We start from the raw sequence: 21,780 nt of genomic DNA on the forward strand, positions 1-21,780 counted from the left end.
TCAGTTCTAGTTCAGTTCTAGTTCAGTTCTAGTTCAGTTCTAGTTCAGTTCTAGTTCAGTTCTAGTTCAGTTCTAGTTCAGTTCTAGTTCAGTTCTAGTTCAGTTCTAGTTCAGTTCTAGTTCAGTTCTAGTTCAGTTCTAGTTCAGTTCTAGTTCAGTTCTAGTTCTAGTTCAGTTCTAGTTCAGTTCTAGTTCAGTTCTAGTTCAGTTCTAGTTCAGTTCTAGTTCAGTTCTAGTTCAGTTCTAGTTCAGTTCTAGTTCAGTTCTAGTTCAGTTCTAGTTCAGTTCTAGTTCAGTTCTAGTTCAGTTCTAGTTCAGTTCTTGTTCAGTTCTAGTTCAGTTCTAGTTCAGTTCTAGTTCAGTTCTAGTTTAGTTCTAGTTCAGTTCTAGTTCAGTTCTAGTTCAGTTCTAGTTCAGGTCTAGTTCAGTTCTAGTTCAGTTCTAGTTCAGTTCTAATTCAGTTCTAGTTCAGTTCTAGTTCAGTTCTAGTTCAGTTCTAGTTCAGTTCTACTTCAGTTCTACTTCAGTTCTACTTCAGTTCTAGTTCAGTTCTAGTTCAGTTCTAGTTCAGTTCTACTTCAGTTCTAGTTCAGTTCTAGTTCAGTCCTAGTTTAGTTCTAGTTCAGTTCTAGTTCAGTTCTAGTTCAGTTCTAGTTCAGTTCTAGTTCAGTTCTAGTTCAGTTCTAGTTCAGTTCTAGTTCAGTTCTAGTTCAGTTCTAGTTCAGTTCTAATTCAGTTCTAGTTCAGTTCAGTTCTAGTTCAGTTCTAGTTCAGTTCTAGTTCAGTTCTAGTTCAGTTCTAGTTCAGTTCTAGTTCAGTTCTAGTTCAGTTCTAGTTCAGTTCTAGTTCAGTTCTAGTTCAGTTCTATTTCAGTTCTAGTTCAGTTCTAGTTCAGTTCTAGTTCAGTTCTAGTTCAGTTCTAGTTCAGTTCTAGTTCAGTTCTAGTTCAGTTCTAGTTCAGTTCTAGTTCAGTTCTAGTTCAGTTCTAGTTCAGTTCTAGTTCAGTTCTAGTTCAGTTCTAGTTCAGTTCTAGTTCAGTTCTAGTTCAGTTCTTGTTCAGTTCTAGTTCAGTTCTAGTTCAGTTCTAGTTCAGTTCTAGTTCAGGTCTAGTTCAGTTCTAGTTCAGTTCTAGTTCAGTTCTAATTCAGTTCTAGTTCAGTTCTAGTTCAGTTCTAGTTCAGTTCTAGTTCAGTTTCTACTTCAGTTCTACTTCAGTTCTAGTTTAGTTCTAGTTCAGTTCTAGTTCAGTTCTACTTCAGTTCTAGTTCAGTTCTAGTTCTAGTTCTTTTCTAGTTCTGTTCTAGTTCAGTTCTAGTTCAGTTCTAGTTCTAGTTCAGTTCTAGTTCAGTTCTAGTTCAGTTCTAGTTCAGTTCTAGTTCAGTTCTAGTTCAGTTCTAATTCAGTTCTAGTTCAGTTCTAGTTCAGTTCTAGTTCAGTTCTAGTTCAGTTCTAGTTCAGTTCTAGTTCAGTTCTAGTTCAGTTCTAGTTCAGTTCTAGTTCAGTTCTAGTTCAGTTCTAGTTCAGTTCTAGTTCAGTTCTAGTTCAGTTCTAGTTCAGTTCTAGTTCAGTTCTAGTTCAGTTCTAGTTCAGTTCTAGTTCAGTTCTAGTTCAGTTCTAGTTCAGTTCTAGTTCAGTTCTAGTTCAGTTCTAGTTCAGTTCTAGTTCAGTTCTAGTTCAGTTCTAGTTCAGTTCTAGTTCAGTTCGAGTTCAGTTCGAGTTCTGTTCTAGTTCTAGTTCTGTTCTAGTTCTGTTCGATTTGTATTTTAGTTTTGTTCTCGTCCTGTTATAGTTGAGTTTCAGTTCTAACTCAACGATGTTCAACGAAAATTTTATAGTCCTGTCTATAACCCACTCCATATTCTAGCCTATTGAGTAATTTAATGCGCAGTGGTTCTTTTATTTAATAAATTTAAAGCCTATTTTTAGGCTTCTTTTTATAGCTTTTATTGAACCCTTTTGCTATTGTTAGCATTGATAGAGCATTTCTTATTTTAATCTTTTAAATTGTATTTTTAGTTTTCCGTTTTCTTTCTATTCTTGTTCTTTTTGGTAAAATTCGGGTTCTCAGTATTGTTGAGCCAACAAAGACTTTCTGCTGAAATCACACTTGATTTATATTTTCTAAGAACTTTACTTATTAATGATTATTTGGCAAGAATTATTTTTTGGAATTTTATTAATATTGAGGTAGGAGTTAAGGGAATTCCTATTAATATTATACAAGAAAGTGATGTCTACTTACAAAAGTAAATGGTTTTGTTTTGTAAAATTTATTTGAGAGATTTGTATAGTTTTTGTTTTTAAGATTTTAAAGTATTTGTTTAAGTTGTCTACTTTTAGGTGCTTATAAATATAGCTTTTAATTGCCTACATTTAGGCTTTACTTTATAGCAATTTACTTTAATGTTTATACATTCTTTTATTTTCCTTTGTCTTTTGGTCTTTTTTTTTCTTAACTTACTCTACTCTATTTAACCGTGTTGTGCTTTGAACAATGGAGGTCACAATGACGACTTTATGTCTCCTAAACAATGACGTCAATTACGTCATCAATATGTATGAGAATTTAAGTAAAAAACTTCTTACTCTTTTTTATAAAATTACAAAAAAAACTATCTCATTATAGAGAGTTATAAAAACTTAAACTTTAAAGTTTTTATAACTCTCTAGTTAAATTTTTGTTTAAATATGGCAACAATAAAGAGATTTTTGTTACTGTTTTTTTTTTTTGTTTTTTTTTTTTTTGTGGGGGAAAAAAGAGTTTTTCTTCTATTTTATTACTCTTTTATACTGCTGCCTCCAACTGCTAGCTCTGCTTCTTCAAATTCAAACAATTTTTCCAAACTCATTGTCGTTTTCATGTTAGTAGTTGTCTTGGTTTCCCTACAAACTGCTGTATAACACAATCATATAAAGATGGAAAAAAAGAAAATTTTGAAAAAAATGTGTTAAAAGAAAAAAGTTTAAATAATAAAAAAAATATTTATAAAAAAAATTTTTGGTGAAATAAATTGTTTATAAAATTATAAATAAAAATTTAATTTAAAAATTAAACTAAATAATAGTTTTTAACTCATAATGGATTGTAACTCATAAAAGTATTAAATAATCACGAAAAAACAGTGAATTTTGTATAAATTTTCTTTTGTATTACAAAAAAGTTTAAGTTTTAAATTAATTTCCAAGAAAATTTTTATATTTCTTATTCATTTTAAAGGTAATTTCTTTAAAATTTGTTTAAATAATTTCATTTGATTTTTTTTTTCTTAAAAAATTTTTCTTGCATATAATATGAATTTTCCTATACTCTTATTGTTAATTGGAAAATTCAATTTTTCTATGACTTTTAACGCTTCTGCGCTTTAACCAACTATTAAACAATAAGTTTCTCTCTCAAGCACAGCTGTTATTGTTATTTTCTCTTCGTACACTCACTCTTTATAACAGTTATTATCCTGTTAATCACCTATGCTCTTCAATTACTTTCTACTCTTTTAAACCTTAAAAGCTCTTTTTTTATTATTATTCTTCTTAAACCAACAAAAAAACCTATATATTGCAAATTCATACAAAATTCCAAAAAAAAAAAAAAAAAAAAAAAACAACAAAAATTTCTATCTAAAATTGTGTCATTGTCATGCTCAAATTATAACAACAACTAAAACACATTTCATTTTAGTGCAAGTGTACTTTACAATCATCCTTTATTTTTTTTTTTGTAAATAAATTTTATAATCTTTTACATGTTGCCAACAAACTCTTGTTTGGTATCCTTATAGGCCTATAAAGCCCTTTTTAAATCTTTTCTTTTTTTTTTTGTATTCAAACTAAATTGTGTTTTATCTCAAAAAGGATATGAATCAAAAAAGGATACCAAACAAGATTAAGTTCTAAGTAAATATAGATATACAAATTTTTGTTTGTATGTGACCATATTTAACCTGTCCCAGTTTGAAAGAGGTCAAGCGGTAATTTAAATTATTACAATCAGAACTTTTACTTAACATCTTTAAATCTTTAGTATAATATTCAAAAATTTTTTTAAGGCGTGACTTGAATATAAGAAACTTTCTTTAAGGAAAACTGTTAGCGAACTTAAAGCTAAGTTCTATTACAGTTATAGTTGAAATCTAGTTTAATGCTAGTTTAGTTGTAGTTGAGATCTAGTTCTAAACTAGTTCTGTTTTAGTTTAGTTCTTGAACAGTTCTAATTTGGCTCTAGTTCAGTTCTAGTTTAGTTCTAGTTCAGCTCTAGTTCAGTTCTAGTTCAGTTCTAGTTCAGTTCTAGTTCAGTTCTAGTTCAGTTCTAGTTCAGTTCTAGTTCAGTTCTAGGTCAGTTCTATTTCAGTTCTAGTTCAGTTCTAGTTCAGTTCTAGTTCTGTTCTAGTTCTAGAAATCTAGTTTAATGCTAGTTTAGTTGTAGTTGAGATCTAGTTTAATGCTAGTTTAGTTGTAGTTGAGATCTAGTTCTAATATAGTTCTGTTTTAGTTTAGTTCTTGAACAGTTCTAATTTGGCTCTAGTTCAGTTATAGTTTAGTTCCAGTTCAGTTCTAGTTTAGTTCTAGTTCAGTTCTAGTTCAGTTCTAGTTCAGTTCTAGTTCAGTTCTAGTTCAGTTCTAGTTCAGTTCAAGTTCAGTTCTAGTTCAGTTCTAGTTCAGTTCTAGTTCAGTTCTAGTTCAGTTCTAGTTCAGTTCTAGTTCAGTTCTAGTTCAGTTCTAGTTCAGTTCTAGGTCAGTTCTATTTCAGTTCTAGTTCAGTTCTAGTTCAGTTCTAGTTCAGTTCTAGTTCAGTTCTAGTTCAGTTCTAGTTCTGTTCTAGTTCTAGAAATCTAGTTTAATGCTAGTTTAGTTGTAGTTGAGATCTAGTTTAATGCTAGTTTAGTTGTAGTTGAGATCTAGTTCTAATATAGTTCTGTTTTAGTTTAGTTCTTGAACAGTTCTAATTTGGCTCTAGTTCAGTTATAGTTTAGTTCCAGTTCAGTTCTAATTTAGTTCTAGTTCAGTTCTAGTTCAGTTCTAGTTCAGTTCTAGTTCAGTTCTAGTTCAGTTCTAGTTCTGTTCTAGTTCTAGAAATCTAGTTTAATGCTAGTTTAGTTGTAGTTGAGATCTAGTTCTAATATAGTTCTGTTTTAGTTTAGTTCTTGAACAGTTCTAATTTGGCTCTAGTTCAGTTCTAGTTTAGTTCCAGTTCAGTTCTAGTTTAGTTCTAGTTCAGTTCTAGGTCAGTTCTAGTTCAGTTCTAGTTCAGTTCAATTCTAGTTCAGTTCTAGTTCAGTTCTAGTTCAGTTCTAGTTCAGTTCTAGTTCAGTTCTAGTTCAGTTCTAGTTCAGTTCTAGTTCAGTTCTAGTTCAGTTCTAGTTCAGTTCTAGTTCAGTTCTAGTTCAGTTCTAGTTCAGTTCTAGTTCAGTTCTAGTTCAGTTCTAGTTCAGTTCTAGTTCAGTTCTAGTTCAGTTCTAGTTCAGTTCTAGTTCAGTTCTAGTTCAGTTCTAGTTCAGTTCTAGTTCAGTTCTAGTTCAGTTCTAGTTCAGTTCTAGTTCAGTTCTAGTTCAGTTCTAGTTCAGTTCTAGTTCAGTTCTAGTTCAGTTCTAGTTCAGTTCTAGTTCAGTTCTAGTTCAGTTCTAGTTCAGTTCTAGTTCAGTTCTAGTTCAGTTCTAGTTCAGTTCTAGTTCAGTTCTAGTTCAGTTCTAGTTCAGTTCTAGTTCAGTTCTAGTTCAGTTCTAGTTCAGTTCTAGTTCAGTTCTAGTTCAGTTCTAGTTCAGTTCAGTTCTGTTCTAGTTCAGTTCTAGTTCAGTTCTAGTTCAGTTCTAGTTCAGTTCTAGTTCAGTTCTAGTTCAGTTTTAGTTCAGTTCTAGTTCAGTTCTAGTTCAGTTCTAGTTCAGTTCTAGTTCAGTTCTAGTTCTGTTCTATTACTGTTCTAGTTCTGTTTTAGTTCTGTTTTAGTTCTGTTCTAGTTCTGTTCTAGTTCTGTTCTAGTTCTGTTCTAGTTCTGTTCTAGTTCTGTTCTAGTTCTGTTCTAGTTCTGTTCTAGTTCTAGTTCTGTTCTAGTTCTGTTCTAGTTCTAGTTCTGTTCTAGTTCTGTTCTAGTTCTGTTCTAGTTCTGTTCTAGTTCTGTTCTAGTTCTGTTCTAGTTCTGTTCTAGTTCTGTTCTAGTTCTGTTCTAGTTCTGTTCTAGTTCTGTTCTAGTTCTGTTCTAGTTCTGTTCTAGTTCTGTTCTAGTTCTGTTCTAGTTCTGTTCTAGTTCTGTTCTATTCTGTTCTGTTCTAGTTATGTTCTAGTTCTGTTCTAGTTCTAGTTCTGTTCTAGTTCTGTTCTAGTTCAGTTCTAGTTCAGTTCTAGTTCAGTTCTAGTTTAGTTCTAGTTCAGTTCTAGTTCAGTTCTACTTCAGTTCTAGTTCAGTTCTAATTCAGTTCTAGTTCAGTTCTAGTTCAGTTCTAGTTCAGTTCTAGTTCAGTTCCAGTTCAGTTCTACTTCAGTTCTAATTCAATTCTAGGTCAGAACTAATTCAGTTCAATTCTATTTCAGTTCTAGTTCAGTTTAGTTTAGTTTTACTTCAACTCTAGTTCAGTTTTAGTTTAGTTCTACTTCAACTGTAGTTTAGTTCTAGTTCAGTTCTAGATCAGTTCAAGTTAAGTTCTTGTTCTGAAAAGATGATTGTGACGTACTTAATTTATTTCTAAATTGTTTTTAAGAAATTATCTTCAAATTTTTTCCTACTATTAAAGGAAATTGTTAAGATTGCAATACCTTTGTTAGTGTTAATTAAGCCGCTAAAGGGGAGTTACGGAGTTACCCTTCAATGATTATTAATGTAATCGTTAAAAAAAGTAAAATATAATATTACAAACACCATTACTTTTTTGTATTTAAAAATTTAATAGTATTAATTTTATTTCCTATCAGTTTATTGGCATTTAAAGCAATTAGCAACAACGACAATTGCACATTTCTATGCAACACCTGCTGTAATGGGAAATTTTTGTAAAAAAAAAAACTAAAGAAAAAAGTGAGAGTACAAGGGGGTTTTTTCAAATAGATTTAGAAAATAAATTTAAAAAATATATATTTAGTTGTTTTTCTAGTAGCTATATAATTTAATTTATTATATTACGTATAAATTTCCTTTTTTTGTTTTATAAAAATAGCCTTATATTGTTGTTTGCCTTTTGTTACAAATAGGCAGTAAAAGTGATTTATGTCCTGCGCCTAAATGTATACTAAACAGTTGAGGAAAAATAGCTTATACTAACAAAGTATATACAAAGTAGTTTATATTCTATGTTAAAGTTCTATTATTTTGGTAAAATATGAACTTTAAGCAAATGTTGTTTAGTTTAGCTGTTTGTTTTTCATAGTTTTATTTTTTGGCAACAAATGTAACTAAAGTTTGCCAACAATTTTAAATACAACAAGAAAAAAGAAAGGAAATTAAAGTGCCTCATAATGTTATAAACCCCAACGTCTTATACCACCACCAGTACCAGCAACATCTTCAACAACAACTATATACATGGGTTCTACTCATCTTTTAACAAAAATTAAAAAAAAAAGTGTTGTGAACAAAAAACCGATTAACAAAAACAATTCCGTATAAAAAATAGCGTCTAATTGTCTCATTGTTTTAAAAAAGTGACTGTGTATTCTTTAAAATAATTTAAATAAAATTTTAAACTGCAGCTGATTTTTACTTTTTAGTGTTTAGAATAACGTGATTGATTATAAAACACATAAAAAATAGAAATAAAATGTTTTTTTGTACAAAAATGTGACTCAATAACAAAAGTATTTAGAAAGAATTTACAGACAAGATTTCATAAATAGCACAACAACGAAAATAAACTTTTCTGAAGAAAACTTTCTGGGAATTGAAGCAACTTTTCTTCTGAAATAATTCAGTTCTAGTTTAGTTCAGTTCTAGTTCAGTTCTAGTTCAGTTCTAGTTCAGTTCTAGTTCAGTTCTAGTTCAGTTCTAGTTCAGTTCTAGTTCAGTTCTAGTTCAGTTCTAGTTCAGTTCTAGTTCAGTTCTAGTTCAGTTCTAGTTCAGTTCTAGTTCAGTTCTAGTTCAGTTCTAGTTCAGTTCTAGTTCAGTTCTAGTTCAGTTCTAGTTCAGTTCTAGTTCAGTTCTAGTTCAGTTCTAGTTCAGTTCTAGTTCAGTTCTAGTTCAGTTCTAGTTCAGTTCTAGTTCAGTTCTAGTTCAGTTCTAGTTCAGTTCTAGTTCAGTTCTAGTTCAGCTCTAGTTCAGTTCTAGTTCTAGTTCAGTTCTAGTTCAGTTCTAGTTCAGTTCTAGTTCAGTTCTAGTTCAGTTCTTGTTCAGTTCTAGTTCAGTTCTAGTTCAGTTCTAGTTCAGTTCTAGGTCAGTTCTAGTTCAGTTCTAGTTCAGTTCTAGTTCTGTTCTAGTTCAGTTCTTGTTCAGTTCTAGTTCAGTTCTAGTTCAGTTCTAGTTCAGTTCAGTTCTAGTTCAGCTCTAGTTCAGCTCTAGTTCAGTTCTAGTTCAGTTCTAGTTCAGTTCTAGTTCAGTTCTAGTTCAGTTCTAGTTCAGTTCTAGTTCAGTTCTAGTTCAGTTCTAGTTCAGTTCTAGTTCAGTTCAGTTCTAGTTCAGTTCTAGTTCAGTTCTAGTTCAGTTCTAGTTCAGTTCTAGTTCAGTTCTAGTTCCAGTCCTAGTTCCAGTTCTGTTCTAGTTCAGTTCTAGTAGTCTAGTCAGTTCTAGTTCAGTTCTAGTTCAGTTCTAGTTCAGTTCTAGTTCAGTTCTAGTTAGTTCTAGTTCAGTTCTAGTTCAGTTCTAGTTCAGTTCTAGTTCAGTTCTGTTCAGTTCTAGTTCAGTTCTTAGTTCAGTTCTAGTTAGTTCTAGTTCAGTTTTAGTTCAGTTCTAGTTCTGTTCTAGTTCAGTTCTAGTTCAGTTCTGTTCAGTTCTAGTTCAGTTCTAGTTCAGTTCAGTTCTAGTTCAGCTCTAGTTCAGCTCTAGTTCAGCTCTAGTTCAGTTCTAGTTCAGTTCTAGTTCAGTTCTAGTTCAGTTCTAGTTCAGTTCTAGTTCTAGTTCAGTTCTAGTTCAGTTCAGTTTTAGTTCAGTTCTAGTTCAGTTCTAGTTCAGTTCTAGTTCAGTTCTAGTTCAGTTCTAGTTCAGTTCTAGTTCCAGTTCTAGTTCCAGTTCTGTTCTAGTTCAGTTCTAGTTCAGTTCTAGTTCAGTTCTAGTTCAGTTCTAGTTCAGTTCTAGTTCGTTCTAGTTCAGTTCTAGTTCTAGTTCTAGTTCAGTTCTAGTTCAGTTCTAGTTCAGTTCTAGTTCAGTTCTAGTTCAGTTCTAGTTCAGTTCTAGTTCAGTTCTAGTTCAGTTCTAGTTCAGTTCTAGTTCAGTTCTAGTTCAGTTCTAGTTCAGTTCTAGTTCAGTTCTAGTTCAGTTCTAGTTCAGTTCTAGTTCAGTTCTAGTTCAGTTCTAGTTCAGTTCTAGTTCAGTTCTAGTTCAGTTCTAGTTCTGTTCCAGTTCTGTTCTAGTTCTGTTCTAGTTCTGTTCTAGTTCTGCTTTAGTTCTGTTCTAGTTCTTTTCTAGTTCTGTTCTAGTTCTGTTCTAGTTTTCTTCTAGTTCTGTTCTAGTACTGTTCTAATTCTGCTCTAGTTCTGCTCCAAACTACATGTAAAGAAAACAAATTTTCTGAAGAAATTTTTTTTCATTTTTTTATAATTTTTTCGAAAAATTTAAAATTTTCCTAAAATTTAATTCTTTTGCTTTATTTTTGCTTTATTTTTCTTTACAGATTTGTAAACAACAATAAAAAGTAAAATTGCATTTTATTTCTTCGATTGTTTTGCTTTCCTTAACATCTCCAACAACAACAACAATAATAAAACGTTATTAAACATAAAAAAAGAATAAAATCTTTTATTTTTTTTCTACATGCTGTGCTGTACTGCTGCTGTCTGTCTGTCACCAGTGTTATTAATATAAATGAAAAAAAGCTCTAAAAGAAATATTTTAAACAAATTTAAAAGAAATGTTTTAAAATAATGTAAATATTAAAACAAAATACAAATTGTTTTTTTAGGCTAAATAATTTCTAAAAAGAAAAAATCTAAAATATTTATAAGATTTTCAAAAAAACACAAAAAAACTAAACAATTTTTTGTTAAATGAGCCTAAAATACAAAAACATCCAACAACAAAAAAAACGTCTTCGCTTTAAAACATTACAATTTACTATAATAAATTAGAAAAAACATAAACGTGCAATCATTTAGTAAAAAAAAAAACTAATAAAAAAACGTAGTTAAAGCAGAAAAATCATATAACTGGAAATTTTTTGGAAATGAAAATGTAAGTTTTTATTTTAAACTATTATTAATCTATTTTTAGTTAGTAAATATTTATAAGTCTGCAAATTTTTTGTTTGGGTTTCTCAAGCATGCACTATTAATTACTTTCTTTAGATAAAACTGCAAAATATTAATTGTTTAAATTAGCAGACTTAAATTACAATTTAATTAAGGTATTTAAACTCATAAACTATCAAATTTTGTAAAAAAAAGTTGCCAGACTATATAGAGGCAGAAGATAGATAGATAGATAGTAGATAGCTAGATAGATAGAAGTAGATAGATAGATAGATAGCGATAGATAGATAGATAGATAGCTAGATAGATAGATAGATAGATAGATAGATAGATAGATAGATAGATTAGTAGATAGATAGATAGATAGATAGATAGATAGATAGATAGATAGATAGATAGATAATTAGATAGATAGATAGATAGATAGATAGATAGATAGATAGATAGATAGATAGATAGATAGATAGACTATACTATATACTAGACTATAGGCTAGACTATAGACTAGACTATAGACTGGACTATAGACAAGACTATAGACTAGACCATAGACTAGACTATAAACTAGACTATAAACTAGACTATAGACTAGACTATAGACTAGACTATAGACTAGACTATAGACTAGACTATAGACTAGACTATAGACTAGACTATAGACTAGACTATAGACTAGACTATAGACTAGACTATAGACTAGACTATAGACTAGACTATAGACTAGACTATAGACTAGACTAAAGACTAGACTATAGACTAGACTATAGACTAGACTATAGACTAGACTATAGACTAGACTATAGACTAGACTATAGGCTAGACTACAGACTAGACTATAGACTAGACTATAGACTAGACTATAGATTAGACTATATACTAGACTAGACTATAGACTAGACTATAGACTAGACTATAGACTAGACTATAGACTAGACTATAGACTAGACTATAGACTAGACTATAGACTAGACTATAGACTAGACTATAGACTAGACTATAGACTAGACTATAGACTAGACTATAGACTAGACTATAGACTAGACTATAGACTAGACTATAGACTAGACTATAGACTAGACTATAGACTAGACTATAGACTAGACTATAGACTAGACTATAGACTAGACTATAGACTAGACTATAGACTAGACTATAGACTAGACTATAGACTAGACTATAGACTAGACTATAGACTAGACTATAGACTAGACTATAGACTAGACTATAGACTAGACTATAGACTAGACTATAGACTAGACTATAGACTAGACTATAGACTAGACTATAGACTAGACTATAGACTAGACTATAGACTATAGACTAGACTATAGACTAGACTATAGACTAGACTATAGACTAGACTATAGACTAGACTATAGACTAGACTATAGACTAGACTATAGACTAGACTATAGACTAGACTATAGACTAGACTATAGACTAGACTATAGACTAGACTATAGACTAGACTATAGACTAGACTATAGACTAGACTATAGACTAGACTATAGACTAGACTATAGACTAGACTATAGACTAGACTATAGACTAGACTATAGACTAGACTATAGACTAGACTATAGACTAGACTATAGACTAGACTATAGACTAGACTATAGACTAGACTATAGACTAGACTATAGACTAGACTATAGACTAGACTATAGACTAGACTATAGACTAGACTATAGACTAGACTATAGACTAGACTATAGACTAGACTATAGACTAGACTATAGACTAGACTATAGACTAAACTATAGACTAGACTATAGACTAGACTATAGACTAGAGTATAGACTAGACTATAGACTAGACTATAGACTAGACTATAGACTAGACTATAGACTAGACTATAGACTAGACTATAGAACTGGCTATAGACTGGATTGACTAAACTATTGACTAGATTATAGACAGACTGTGAACTAGACAATAGACTCGACTATAGGCTAGACTATAGACTAGACTGATAGACTAGACTATAGACTAGACTATAGACTAGACTATAGACTAGACTATAGACTAGACTATAGACTAGACTATAGACTAGACTATAGACTAGACTATAGACTTGACTATAGACTAGACTATAGACTAGACTATAGACTAGACTATAGACTAGACTATAGACTAGACTATAGAACGGGCTATAGACTAGACTAGACTATAGACTAGACTATAGACTAGACCTATAGACTAGACTATAGACTAGACGATAGACTAGACTATAGACTAGACTATAGACTAGACTATAGACTAGACCTATAGACTAGACTATAGACTAGACTATAGACTAGACTATAGACTAGACTATAGACTAAGACTATAGACTAGACTATAGACTAGACTATAGATAGACTACTAGACTATAGACTAGACTATAGACTAGACTATAGACTAGACTATAGACTAGACTATAGACTAGACTATAGACTGGACTATTGACTAGATTATAGACTAGACTGTGAACTAGACAATAGACTCGACTATAGACTAGACTATAGACTAGACTATAGACTAGACTATAGACTAGACTATAGACTAGACTATAGACTAGACTATAGACTAGACTATAGACTAGACTATAGACTAGACTATAGACTAGACTATAGACTAGACTATAGACTAGACTATAGACTAGACTATAGACTAGACTATAGACTAGACTATAGACTAGACTATAGACTAGACTATAGACTAGACTATAGACTAGACTATAGACTAGACTATAGATTGAGACTCGACTATAGACTAGATTATAGACTAGACTATAGACTAGATTATAGACTAGACTATAGACTAGACTATAGACTAGACTATAGACTAGACTATAGACTAGACTATAGACTAGACTATAGACTAGACTATAGACTAGACTATAGACTAGACTATAGACTAGACTATAGACTAGACTATAGACTAGACTATAGACTACCTAGACTAGACTAGACTAGACTATAGACTAGACTATAGACTAGACTATAGACTATGACTATAGACTAGACTATAGACTAGACTATAGACTAGACTATAGCTAGACTATAGACTACTATAGACTAGACTATAGACTACATATAGACTAGACTATAGACTAGACTATAGACTACATTATAGACTACACTATAGACTAGACTATAGACTGGATTGACTAAACTATTGACTAGATTATAGACAAGACTGTGAAACTAGACAATAGACTCGACTATAGGCTAGACTATAGACTAGACTAGACTAGACTATAGACTAGACTATAGACTAGACTATAGACTAGACTATAGACTAGACTATAGACTAGACTATAGACTAGACTATAGACTAGACTATAGACTAGACTATAGTACTAGACTAGACTATAGACTAAACTATAGACTAAACTATAGACTAGACTATAGATTAAGACTCGACTATAGACTAGATTATAGACTACACTATTGAGTATCCTATAGATTAGAATATAGACCAGACTATAGTTTGGAATTTAGCCTAGACTATAGGCTAGATTATAGACTGGACCATAGTGCGGACTATATACTGGATAATGTACTAGGCTATTGATTAGACTTTTTAGAAAAGTTGCTTGTTTTGCAAGCAAGTTTCCTTTAGAAAACTTTTTATGCTTCCTTGTTAATTATTCTAAAATTTATAACTTTTAATTTTGTTATTGTAAAAATTTTTAAAGCAAAACCAAACCACAAAATAAAAAAAAAACTCCTTAAATTATGCAAATATTTTAGGTGTTTGTCTTATTTTATAAGTTCTAATGATAATAACAACAATAACAATCTATATAAAACTTAATTATATTTTAAAAGATTAATATAAATGTAAATTTTCCTATACTCTATTAAATTATATATTTTGCCGTTTTCTTTTCCTTGCAGCTTTTAAATTTCAACAAGAAAACTTTTCAAATTAAATTTGAGTCAAAAAGAAAATAAAAAAATAATAATTTTAACGGTTTTTTGTTACTAAACATTTAAATATAAAAATTTTAATTTGAAATATTAAAAAGACAAAACTCGTCCCCCTTTAAACGAAAGTGAAAACAATAAACTTTTTGGCTTTAATACTAAACTAAAAAAAACACCTAAAATTTCCTAAATTGATTAAGAAAGTAGAAAAAAAAACGCCAAGGAATCATCATCAACAACAAACCGCAACAACAACCATAAACCACCACACAAACAACAACTCAAATTAGAATTATTTTTCTTTCCCCCGGTGTTATAATAAAAAGCAGCCAACACGCAGGCATCAGGCGGCATTGATAAACCTTCAAAAGACACCACTGCATTAGGAGTCGCAGTCGACGACGCGGACGACGATATGAGTGGGCGTCCAAGGACAACCTCATTCGCTGAGGGCAATAAGCAGTCACCAAATTTAGTATTGGGAGGCGTTAAAACAAGCAGTAAGTCAGCAATTTTGTTTATGTTCTTTCTACTTTATTTCTCTATGTGTAATTGAAAATACTTTAAAGAAAATACAAGAGTGATATAATCAGTTAGTTGTTTTGAAAAGTCTGGCTTATGGTGAAGTCTACAAACTGGCCTATAGTCGAGTCTGTAGTGTAGTCTTTAGACTAGGCTATAGGCTAGTGTGGTTTATAGTACAGTTTATACTCTTGTTTATAGTTCATTCTATAGTCTAGTCTATTGACTAATCTATAGTCTAGACTATAATCTAGTCTATAGTATGGTCTAGAGTCTAGTCTTGCTAGTAAGGCAAAAAAGTTTTCTTTAAAAAAATTCCTTGTAATTCCAGCAATTCTTCCAATTTAAACGCAAAATATATGGAAATTAAACAACGAATAAAACCAATACTAATATGCAAAACAAATCCCAGGGCTGTATAAATGAAAATATTAAAATATTAGGTCAGCTTTCAATATTTCCCCATAGCTCACTTTACTATAACGTAAACTATAAAAAAACATTTTTCCAACTCTGCCTCCAGTGTCTTGCGTGTGTATGTGTATAAAGTACAAAAATAAATTGCACGCAATTTTTTTTATAATTTTCTTGTTGTTTTTGTTTATTACCATGCAAACAAAACAACAAATATAATATACAAAACACATACTCACTCACACATATGCTCGCATTAAGAACTGCACGAGTCAAAATCATGCAATAAAAATAAATTTAACATAAACAACAAAAACAAAAATGAATTATAATGAAAAATTTGCGAACAAAATACGTGAAAGAAACTTATACGTCTTTTGATCGTTTTATTCATTTTTTTCTAACGGAAACTTGCTTGGGGATCCAAGCAACGTACTAACCATTTTCTGCTAACGGAAACTTGCTTGGGGTCCAAGTAACTTTTCTAGACTAGACTATAGATTAGGCTAGACTATAGACTCGTCTATAGATTAGGCTAGACTATAGACTAGACTATAGACTAGACTATAGACTAGACTATAGACTAGACTATAGACTAGACTATAGACTAGACTATAGACTAGACTATAGACTAGACTATAGACTAGACTATAGACTAGACTATAGACTAGACTATAGACTAGACTATAGACTAGACTATAGACTAGACTATAGACTAGACTATAGACTAGACTATAGACTAGACTATAGACTAGACTATAGACTAGACTATAGACTAGACTATAGACTAGACTATAGACTAGACTATAGACTAGACTATAGACTAGACTATAGGCTAGACTATAGACTAGACTATAGACTAGACTATAGACTAGACTATAGACTAGACTATAGACTAGACTATAGACTAGACTATAGACTATAGACTAGACTTTATACTAGACTATAGACTAGACTATACTAGACTATAGACTAGACTAGACTATAGACTAGACTATAGACTAGACTAGACTACTATAGACTAGACTATAGACTAGACTATAGACTAGACTATAGACTAGACTATAGACTAGACTATAGACTAGACTATAGACTAGACTAGACTAGACTATAGACTAGACTATAGACTAGACTAGACTATAGACTAGACTAGACTAGACTATAGCCTAGACTATGGACTAGACTATAGACTAGACTATGGACTAGACTATAGACTAGACTATAGACTAGACCATGATACAACCATAGAAAGGTAGAATCAGTAGGGAGAGTTGTCAATTCTCTGCCTTGTTAAGTCAAACAAAAAAGAATTATAAAGAGAAAAACTTAAAAATCTTCAAATGAAAACCACGAAAAATACCATGAAATGATTCTTGAACGGCACACGCAAACAGCATTCCACACTTCTGTATCCTGTTTTTGATTTTTATTGGTTTTACAATCTTTTTGATTCAAATTATTCAATTTTATTTTCTTAACAAAAATTTTTCAATAATTTTTATTTGATGTTTTTCTTTATATTTTTTAATTTTCTTTTTTGTGACAATTCAAGGCATGTAAAATTGAGAACGTATTTTTCTACTGATTCTACCTTATTATTGTTTTATTATGGACTAGACTATATACTAGACTATATACTAGACTATAGACTAGACTATAGACTAGACTATAGACTAGACTATAGACTAGACTATAGACTAGACTATAGACTGGACTATAGACTAGACTATAGTCTAGTCTATAGTCAAGTCTATAGTCTAGTCTAGTCTATAGTCTAGTCTATAGTCTAGTATATAGACTGGACTATAGACTAGACTATAGACTAAACTATAGACTAGACTATTGACTAGACTATAGACTAGACTATAGACTAGACTATAGACTAGACTATAGACTAGACTATAGACTAGACTATAGACTAGACTATAGACTAGACTATAGACTAGACTATAGACTAGACTATAGACTAGACTATAGACTAGACTATAGACTAGACTATAGACTAGACTATAGACTAGACTATAGACTAGACTATAGACTAGACTATAGACTAGACTATAGACTAGACTATAGACTAGACTATAGACTAGACTATAGACTAGACTATAGACTAGACTATAGACTAGACTATAGACTAGACTATAGACTAGACTATAGACTAGACTATAGACTAGACTATAGACTAGACTATAGACTAGACTATAGACTAGACTATAGACTAGACTATAGACTAGACTATAGACTAGACTATAGACTAGACTATAGACTAGACTATAGACTAGACTATAGACTAGACTATAGACTAGACTATAGACTAGACTATAGACTAGACTATAGACTAGACTATAGACTAGACTATAGACTAGACTAGACTAGACTATAGACTAGACTAGACTAGACTAGACTATAGACTAGACTATAGACTAGACTATAGACTAGACTATAGACTGGACTATAGACTAGACTATAGACTAGACTATAGACTTGACTATAGACTAGACTATAGACTTGACTATAGACTAGACTATAGACTAGACTATAGAGTAGACTATAGACTAGACTATAGACTAGACTATAAACTAGACTATAGACTAGACTATAGACTAGACTATAGACTAGACTATAAACTAGACTATAGACTAGACTATAGACTAGACTATAGACTAGACTATAGACTAGACTATAGACTAGACTATAGACTAGACTATAGACTAGACTATAGACTAGACTATAGACTAGACTATAGACTAGACTATAGACTAGACTATAGACTAGACTATAGACTAGACTATAGACTAGACTATAGACTAGACTATAGACTAGACTATAGACTAGACTATAGACTAGACTATAGACTAGACTATAGACTAGACTATAGACTAGACTATAGACTAGACTATAGACTAGACTATAGACTAGACTATAGACTAGACTATAGACTATAGACTTGACTATAGACTTGACTATAGACTAGACTATAGACTAGACTATAGACTTGACTATAGACTAGACTATAGACTAGACTATAGACTAGACTATAGACTAGACTATAGACTAGACTATAGACTAGAATATAGACTAGACTATAGACTAGACTATAGACTAGACTATAGACTAGACTATGGACTAGACTATAGACTAGACCAACGGTTCCCAAATGGGGGTCCGCGGACCCCTAGTGGTCCGTAGTAAAATCCTAGGGGGTCCGCGAAGACGAACGAAAAAACATGAATAAACAATATTCATTTATATGTATGTACAAATATCTCCAATTTTTGTGCAATAATCCTAAATTTTTTGGTGTTTTTTTGAATTTTATTTTTTCGGTTGTTTATCAGGAAGAAGCTAGGCCGTACAAATTTTATTGTATAACTTTTATAAAATAAAGTATTGCGTGATTTTGATACTGGTATTCCGGAGTATGAAGTTCAATTCAAAGACAAGCTTATTATAGATTTAAGTTTATCAAATTGTAAGCAAAAGTGTTCTTGTTTGAAAGGACTAAAATTATATATTTTCAAAACAGAGGTGACTCTTTTTGCATCTCTTTATAAATATTCCAATCCGACGTGATACACAGATTTTAACTTGATTTTGTCGACCAATACATATTATTAAATTAACATCAGAAAATCCATAGCGTTTCGCGTAAATATGTAGCCAAAAACCATGAAGTAAAATAATTCGTTGGTATTTTAAAATTCAAATTTAAGTTCCAAATTCACAGTACTTTAACAAAGAGCTCAAATCATATATTATGCGGATAACGCATTCCGCAACAACATAGAACAAGTCCAACTTTCTTATATTATTTTCCCGAAAACTTAGCTCACTTACTCAGTTCACCCTTTGCAATCGCAACAAATTTTTGAAACGTGACTCCTTAAGCACATGTGACAATATTTGATAAAGAAACCTTTTCGCTACCTTGAAGAAAAATGAACATGAAAGATCTCACGATCATAAAATTAAACATCATGTTAACATATCAACAAAGAAGTCATTCTATCTTCAAAACATGCAATTGAAAACCTATCTGAAATATTATATATTCTCAATGTACGGGAAAAAAAATATGTATGGGGGTCCGCGAAATTAAATAAGCTCTTCAAGGGGTCCGCGAAGTAAAAATCTGTGGGAACCGCTGGACTAGACTATAGACTAGACTATAGACTAGACTATAGACTAGACTATAGACTAGACTATAGACTAGACTATAGACTAGACTATAGACTAGACTATAGACTAGACTATAGACTAGACTATAGACTAGACTATAGACTAGACTATAGACTAGACTATAGACTAGACTATAGACTAGACTATAGACTAGACTATAGACTAGACTATAGACTAGACTATAGTCTAGACTATAGACTAGACTATAGTCTAGACTATAGACTAGACTATAGTCTAGACTATAGACTAGACTATAGTCTATACTAGACTAGACTAGAATATAGACTATAGACTAGACTAGACTATAGACTAGACTATATACTAGACTATAGACTAGACTATAGACTAGACTATAGACTAGACTATAGACTAGACTAGACTAGACTATAGACTAGACTAGACTATAGACTAGACTATAGACTAGACTAGACTATAGACTAGACTAGACTAGACTAGACTAGACTAGACTAGACTAGACTAGACTAGACTAGACTAGACTAGACTAGACTATAGACTAGACTAGACTATAGACTAGACTAGACTATAGACTAGACTAGACTAGACTAGACTAGACTAGACTAGACTAGACTATAGACTAGACTAGACTAGACTAGACTAGACTATAGGCTTGACTATAGGCTAGACTATAGACTAGACTAGACTAGACTATAGGCTTGACTATAGGCTAGACTATAGACTAGACTATAGACTAGACTATAGGCTTGACTATAGGCTAGACTATAGACTAGACTATAGACTAGACTATAGACTAGACTATAGACTAGACTATAGACTAGACTATAGACTAGACTATAGACTAGACTACAGACTCGACTATAGACTAGACTAGACTATAGACTAGACTATAGACTAGACTATAGACTAGACTATAGACTAGACTATAGACTAGACTATAGACTAGACTATAGACTAGACTATAGACTAGACTATAGACTAGACTATAGACTAGACTATAGACTAGACTATAGACTAGACTATAGACTAGACTATAGACTAGACTATAGACTAGACTATAGACTAGACTATAGACTAGACTATAGACTAGACTATAGTCTATAGTCTTTTCTATTGTCTAATCTCTATAGTCCAGTTTGATTTTTCTTTTTATTACTTTTTGGTTATTTTTTATTAATATTTTTTACCACAACTTTATTAAAATTTTCTTCAGATAAAAAAAAACTTATTAAAAACAACCGACGACGACCTCCTTTAAACAAGTTGAACTTGTGTATTTTGAATTTTTCATTGATTTTTAGTTATTTATTTTCTACTTTACATAAAATTTTTCTTTCTAAATTGTTTTTTTTTTATACTTTATTATTCTATTCTCTATAATAATATTTATAGTTATTAGTTGTGTGTAGGGTACTCACTTCTAAGTTCGCTCTCTTGCTCATTTATGATAATTTTTTTTTAGTTTTTTTTTTTGTTTTTTTTTTTTTTCTTTGACGTTTGGCCTAAAGTTTATGATTTCGTTACTTATGTTGTTGCCCTTTTTGTAATAGCAAGTAATGTCTAGTTTGATTTGTAAGTTAAAGAAAATCGCTAGAAATTTTGTTTTGTTTTGGAAAGTAAGAAAATTTTTGTATAAAACTTTTAGGTTGAGTTCTAATTAAAGCTTAAAGGGTTTAAAAGTTTGATAAAGTTTTTATGTTAAGAAACGCTAAGTTTTTTTTATGAAATTGCCACAGTTGGCTACACTTTTTGCTCCCCTTTTTTGTAGTAGTAGCCAACCAATGTATTCAACTCTGAGCAAAAATACACATAGAGAAAAAACAAATTGTTTTTGTGTTATTTTTTTGTTGTTTTTATGCCTGCTCTTTGATTTTTTTTATTTTTTTTGTTTCTCAAATGTGTTTGCTCGGTTTTTTGTCGAATTTCTTTGAACAATTTTCAGTTTTATTAATTGTGAACGACGTGCAGTTTAAAAAAAGAAACGCGCCTCTTTTTTTTCTTACTCTATGGTTGTTTTTTTTTTCTTCTAACGATTTTTGTTAAAATTTTATTTTAGAACAAAAAGAAAAATTTTCAAAAATTTCTGTTGAATGAAAGAAAATTTTAAATTTTATGATTTCTGTTTTTTTTTTATTAAAGAAATATTTTTAGCTAATTTTAAATTTATATAAAATTTAGCAAAGTAATTGTGCACCTGTGTGTTTTATAGCAAAATTGTGACGTTTTTTTAAAAGAAATTTTATAAAAGTTATAGCAAAAAGCGAATTTGTAAAACAAAGTGGAAGAGTTGTAAAGTTTGAAAGAAAATGTTTTATTAAAATTTTAAATTTTAAAAAGTTTTTTTTTTAACAAATAAAGGAAAAAAGTTAAACAAATTATTTACAGTTTTTTTTAACAAAAAAATTTTTTAAAATCTCATGCAGTTTTTATATAATTTATTAACACATTATGCTGGTTA

The 21,780-nt window shown here is 30.8% G+C and overlaps 1 long non-coding RNA gene across 1 annotated transcript in view; it reads left to right on the top strand.

The window, feature by feature from the left end:
* Positions 1–21,780, top strand: part of LOC119605389 — a 47,330-nt gene that overhangs the window by 8,732 nt on the left and 16,818 nt on the right. The window contains exons 2-3 of the long non-coding RNA XR_005231582.1: positions 9,744–10,300; positions 14,202–14,731. This is a non-coding gene — a long non-coding RNA (uncharacterized LOC119605389). The remainder of the gene's footprint in view (positions 1–9,743; positions 10,301–14,201; positions 14,732–21,780) is intronic.

Source organism: Lucilia sericata, unplaced genomic scaffold (assembly GCF_015586225.1).
Source record: "Lucilia sericata isolate MDLA Ls3-8-SP2 unplaced genomic scaffold, ASM1558622v1 Contig000481F_arrow, whole genome shotgun sequence".
NCBI lineage: Eukaryota > Metazoa > Arthropoda > Insecta > Diptera > Calliphoridae > Lucilia > Lucilia sericata.